Source organism: Schistocerca nitens, chromosome 12 (genome assembly GCF_023898315.1).
Source record: "Schistocerca nitens isolate TAMUIC-IGC-003100 chromosome 12, iqSchNite1.1, whole genome shotgun sequence".
In the NCBI taxonomy this organism is placed as follows: Eukaryota; Metazoa; Arthropoda; class Insecta; order Orthoptera; family Acrididae; genus Schistocerca; species Schistocerca nitens.
The window spans coordinates 35,762,766-35,769,662 of NC_064625.1; positions in this window are offsets into that span (position 1 = coordinate 35,762,766).

The window sequence follows — 6,897 nt, forward strand, 5'->3', positions numbered from 1 at the left end:
GAAATATTTTTAATTTCATGTTACTTGTAATATATATATATATATATATATATATATATATATATATATATATATATATATATATATACAGGGCTATTACAAATGATTGAAGCGATTTCATAAATTCACTGTAGCTCCATTCATTGACGTATGGTCACGACACACTACAGATACGTAGGAAAAACTCAGTTTTGTTCGGCTGAAGCCGCACTTCAGGTTTCTGCCGCCAGACCGCTCGAGAGCGCAGTGAGACAAAATGGCGACAGGAGCCGAGAAAGCGTACGTCGTGCTTGAAATGCACTCACATCAATCAGTCATAACAGTGCAACGACACTTCAGGACGGAAGTTCAACAAAGATCCACCAACTGCTAACTCCATTCGTCGATGGTATGCGCAGTTTAAAGCTTCTGGATGCCTCTGTAAGGGGAAATCAACAGGTCGGCCTGCAGTGAGCGAAGAAACGGTTGAACGCGTGCGTGCAAGTTTCACGCGTAGCCCGTGGACATGCTGGAAAATTGGCTCATGCCACAACTGGAGACCGACAGCGCCGACTTCATCTTTCAACAGGATGGTGCTCCACCGCATTTCCATCATGATGTTCGGCATTTCTTAAACAGGAGATTGGAAAACCAATGGATCGGTTGTGGTGGAGGTCATGATCAGCAATTCATGTCATGGCCTCCACGCTCTCCCGACTTAACCCCATGTGATTTCTTTGTGTGGTTAAGTGAAAGATTCAGTGTTTAAACCTCCTCTACCAAGAAACGTGCCAGAACTGCGAGCTCGCATCAACGATGCTTTCGAACTCATTGATGGGGACATGCTGCGCCGAGTGTGGGAGGGTCTGCCGAATCAATAAAGGAGCACATATCGAACATTTGTGAATGCCTAAAAAAAAAACTTTTTGAGTTTTTGTATGTGTGTGCAAAGCATTGTGAAAATATCTCAAATAATAAAGTTATTGTAGAGCTGTGAAATCGCTTCAATCATTTGTAATAACCCTGTATACTGACGTTGGTTTACTTCCCATCTGATTGAAGCAAGATATTGATTTTTCACGTAACAAGCTGGGACTTCCAGTGCTCCAGTAGTTTCATTTCTTTTTATTTGGCATTTTGTGCTTGGCTCTCACGGATGATGTTAAAAATAAGTCGCATATTCCTACAAGAGGCAGTATTGGTCAAAAGCCTGTATAAGACCATATTTAGCCGATTATAAGACATGGTTTCTAACCAAATTTGTCATTCAAAAAATAGGGGTTTTTCATATTCACAGACCAAACTATGGTTGCTGAGGTGAATGTTTTTGTCTTCATCTTACATGTACAGATGCAGCTTTGGCTATTCAGGTTTTGTATGAATTTATTTTGAAGAATTTCGAAGGGAAGCTCTTAAACAGTATGTTCGTTCCAAGCACTTGCGACATTTGATTCATGGCACTAGTGCACAGGTGGATACCTGAGAAGCTAAGAACTTGTCACAACAATAGTCTAAAGCTTTGCTCAAAAAGTTGACAATTTTGTGGAACAGAGGTGGAAACTGCATTAAATTCTTTCAACTCACAAACTTGTGTTGTATTTGAATAGGTATGCAATAGTTCTCGTACATATTGCATACCATATACATAAATTTATACTGCTTTTTAAGGAAAGGTACATTGAGATAAAAATCCCTAGTCAGTATTTTATTTGGTTATGAGACATTGATTTTCAATGTGCATTGCAAACAAAAATTTGGCTGTTCACATATTAGAATACTGGGGAAAAACATCACTAAGTTTTAATCAGCTTTAAAACAAGATGGTGATATTTAGATGAAGTGAGAAAGAAAATAATCCAGAATTAAATGACTAACAACGAAACACATCACAGTAAGCTGTCTACAATTATTGCAAGGATAAAGTATAGCGGAAAGACTCGTGGAGATAGAACCAACAGACAGTAATAGATCACGAGATGACCGAAAGTTCGAGGATTGGACTGAGTCGTGATTAGTCTTTTTTATGTAATGGTTGCTGCTGTTATGTGTGACCTGTGCCCTAGAAGATTAGCCAAAGTACGCAATACACATTACCATGATTGGCACAAGATGAAAATTGCTGCCCCTCACCGTTCCCCTCCACACCCTCATTGTAGTTCCTAGCTAAGCTCATGTCGCGCTCTTAGCCCTCCAGGCCTTCCATAGTGCTGTGTTTGATCTACAGTGAAACATTCACTGCTGCTCAAGCACAGCACTCTGGAAGGACTGGAGGGAGAAAAGTGATGTGAGCTCAGTGGAGAACTACAATGAATGTGTAGAGGTGAATGGTGAGGGACAGCAAATTTCTTCTTGTGCCAGCCATGGCAACATGTACTGTCCACTTTGGCTTTTTATGAACTTGTAACATTTAAACTGCAGTTTGCCTGAATCCAATTTTAAAATTGGACAAATATCCAACAATAGCATATATTTATGCAGAAGGTGCTAACAGTCTCGACTAGAGCCAGAGGTGAGGTATAACTTTGTGTTTTGTGCATTATTGTTGTTGAGACTCGGGTGAGGTATGACGCGTATGGAAGGTGGTGTATCAGCTGCTGGTTCTACACAGCCAATGAGGGAGCAGTGGGAAGTCACTGTGTTTTCGTAGCAAAGAACATTTTAACATTCTGCTCGTGTCAGTATAGAAGGTAAATCCACTGTGTGTTGAAAAACATACAGCATATTTAGAAGAAACAGCCAAATATTTGTGACGACTGAGTTTCACAATTGTTCTGTTAGGTTGATGACAGTGATAATCGAAAATAGTTAACCAGATGAGAAGGTAAACAAGAGGCAGTGAAGATAAAAATTAATGTAAACAATTTCTTTATTTTATTTCTCCTTGTATTGCAATGATGTAGACAACAAAGTTTTAGAAAAGGTGAAATGCTAACTTTTTAGGAAGATACCTTTCATCAATAAAAGTTTGTAATTTTGATTAGTTGGAATATGTTAAAAAAATTAATTTTTTCCTTAGTAGCCTCTTTAAAAAATGGGGTTCATATTATTATCGGGTAAATACGGTTGTTAGGAAACCTGTGTCTGTTGAGAGATGGACCAGTCTGTTTGTTCATTCCAGTCTTTTACAAATACACTGGTAACAGTGCTGCATGTGATTACCACATCCCGACACACCCTCCATTCCTTCTGTGCAGAAAATCGTGCACTCTTCCAAGTCTCCATGTGTATTGTGTCATACAAAGATCTCACGCTTCTGTAACGTTGGCACATCATTGATTTGTTGTGTACACTGATACCTTTAAATGTTCCTAAGCCAGAAATTGACTGGATTCAGGCCCAGAGGTCACACTACCAGATCGCTACCAATCTATCACCCATGGAACATTCTTATGAGATGTTGCAAGATCCACAGAAAATGTATTGCTCAACTGTGCATAAACCAGTTGTTCTGCAAGAGTAACAGTCTCCAAATTTACAGGGGATCAGTGATGTGCAGCACTTGTTTATCTATTTGGTAGTGTATATGGCCCTGGGAATCTGTCACTGACAATTCCTGACCTGAACATTGGGGGATTTGGAATTATTGAAGGAATAAATAAGTTGCCATGAAACTTCCATGTATCATAGTTATAGCAGTAAACTGACACATACGATTTGTGCTTACCCAGGCGCATTGCTTCTATTAATCACACACAGTGTGTTTATTAAATTGATTATACTCCACTCTGGACATTGAGTGCACTGCTGCCACAAGTGGCAGAGCTTATTGCTGAAGCTATTTCTGCACATGGAAACTTATTTATTCCTTCAATAATCCCAAAGTTCAGGGCAGGAATTGTCAGTGACAGATTCACAGGGCCATATACAGTACCAAATAGATAAACAGGTGCTTCTCATCACTGATACACCCTCTCCCCAGTAACTTTGGAGTGTTACTCTTGCAGAATGACTGGTTCATGCACAGTTGAGCAACACCCCATTTTCTGTAGCACATAATTGCAACGTAATGTCGTACCATGCTGTGGATTGATTATCGAATGTCACAAAGGTACATTGCATGTGAATAGAGTATTTGTTCCTACCTCATCCTAATGGATGTCATTGATGCTGCTGTTGCAACAATGAATGCTTACATCAGATGGATCAACGGATTCCTCACCATCACCAAAACATGATGTGTACAAACACGAGTAGACAAAACATCCCAAGGGAAAATATTTTTTGAACTTGGTTGTTTCCAAGTGCTTTTCACTGATTGCCTACAGTGACTGAAAAAATTGAAACAAGTGGTGTATTAAGTCTGGATATTTATAAAATGCAAGTTAGTAGCGAGTGTGATGCTTGTTACTAATTATCATTTCAAATTGTTGAAATATTATTCTTGTATCATTTTTATAAAATATGTAATATTATTAGGTAGTGAGAGATAAAAGAAAACAATTTAAAAAAAGAACTAAGGTTGGTTGGTTGATTTGGGGAAGGGAACAAACAGCCGGGTCATCAGGATGATTGGACGTGGGTTTGAACTGTCGTCCTGAATGCAACTCCAGTGTGCTAACCACTGTGCTACTTGCTTGATGATAAGAAGAAAATCTTCCAGATGAGTGAATCGTGAATTAAATGGTACAGAGAACATACAATGGATAGAAATTAAATTTTTCATTGGCAGAGAAAAAGAAATAGTGTTTGATAAAAATTTGAGGGATTAAGGATATTGGCATGATAACCTTCTGTCTGTGGGTCATCTGTAAATTTGATAGTATCGTTAGTTGTGTAATGTATATTTTGTGGTGAAGGAATGTGTGATATCTTTTCAAGTGTGCTGTTACGGTGATTGATAAATATTTGGAGTTGCGGTATAAAGACAAGGTGACGGTGTTGTCATGCTCTGAACCTTTCATAATATTAATAAAGCATTTATATTCACTGCTGCATGAAGATTCTATAGAGTTTTCCATACATCATTATGATCTAGATGCGTGACAGTTGCTTCCATTGAGTGATCAGCTTCTAAAGTCCAACAAAGTACATTATACTTTGATCTGTCACCCATTCATCTGGCTAATGGTATTTGAGTCTTAAACACTGTTGTATTAGATTATCCATGTTTTCCCAGATTTTCTAGTAGTTAACACTTGTCCTCATTGCCTGCTGAGCAGTCATCAGTTTCTGAAAAGTTCTGAAATTCCATGTGTCAATGCTATATGTAAAATTTCATAACATACATGGATTTGTGTTTTCTGTTAAAAGCACGTGATAAGCTTAACTTTGAAATCCCTATTTTACTTACAAAAATGCTGTGGATCATGCTTAACCATCTTATTATTTCCCATCCAGTCATTGTCAACTGTCCTAAATACAAAAGCATATCAAATGGTTCTGTGGCTTAATTGTTAACTTGTATTTTCTTCTTGATATATTTGGTGAACATTATTTTTGTCTTATTGTAATTGAATTTCAGGCTAATTATAAACATTGCCTTTTTAAGTTCTATCAAACAGTGGAAACTCCAGGTACAAATATCAACAATCAATGTCCGCTCGTTAGTATACTTTTTGTATGTTAACAAATCTTGATTCGGATAAACTTGAAAGTGTGAAACAGCAACGGCTCTATAACAGTTTTTATTATGAACAAATTTATACAACTGCAGCTATTGCCAATGATAATGATGATGTCTGATCTAATTTCACTGTCTTTTGAGTGGACTGCCATATTGGAGGAGTGTGCTATATCATCTAATGCGCTTTATGATAACTGCCAATTGGAGATAAACATCTGCTGTAGTGTGCTACCCCCTAGTGACAGTAATGTAAACTTGTAGTTGAGTGGTATGAACTAGCTTTGCACACGTTGAACCATGCACAATGTTCATGAAATCTGTGTATATTTACCCGTGAGGCAATTACGTCACGCCATCTGTGCATGTGCAGAAGCTCCTTAAAATGTCGTAGAACTTACGTTCGCGATCGTTACGTCAAGTTTCTCAGAGTCTCTAGAGTAGCAATAGCATGGTAGATTTAAATGACATATAATTCAGATTACAGTTTCTAGAAGATGTCAAAAGTTACAGTGTTCATGTACTCTGGTGCTCTTCCACAGCAGCTGCCACTGTCAATAATGAAGGAAAAGACAGATTGCTAAGTTGCAGATAGTAAAAATTAAAAGCATTTACATACAGTTTTTGGTCACAGCCTTCATCAGTAAAAGAGAGACACACACCATTCATACACGTACCAGCCTGGAATGCTTTATCTGGTGGTCAAGTGTGTGTGAGGTGTGATTGCTTGTGTGTATGAATGATATGTGTGTGGTTTTTTTTTTTTTTTTATACTGAAGGTAAAGGGTGCAATGTCATCAGCAAAATGAAGGTTTCAGTTAAAATTCATTAATACATATTCCTCGTTTGGCTTTGTAGTATTCTTGGATGGCTCAGGGTAGTTTTGCCTTCAACTCTGTATATCAGTTACTATTTCTATTGAGTGACCTAACTCTCCAGATGTCTTCCTCGTTTCTTATTTTGAATGTCTTTATACAAATTGTGTGGCATTTCTTCGGGCATCTTGTTTCTTCATTCACTTGTTTTCCGTTGGGTCTTCTAAACAATTTTTATTATATCATTTTACATTATCGTGAAGAAATTTCTTTGACAGCCTTTTTTAATTCATTGTAGCCTATCAACTTCATATTACCATTTTTGTGAAACTCCCCCCTTCACTGTAATAGTTACATAGCTCTGTTTCAGATTTAATTTACTTTATTCACAGTAACTATACCATTTGCTGTTTAAGACCAATGCCCTCCCCATACGTCTGTTGGGTCAGTAGTTTACATTTTCTGAGCTACTAGTAGCTCAGTTTGATCTCACACGCAAATTGTTGTACTTTATATTACTGCATTCTTACCTGTTGAATCTCT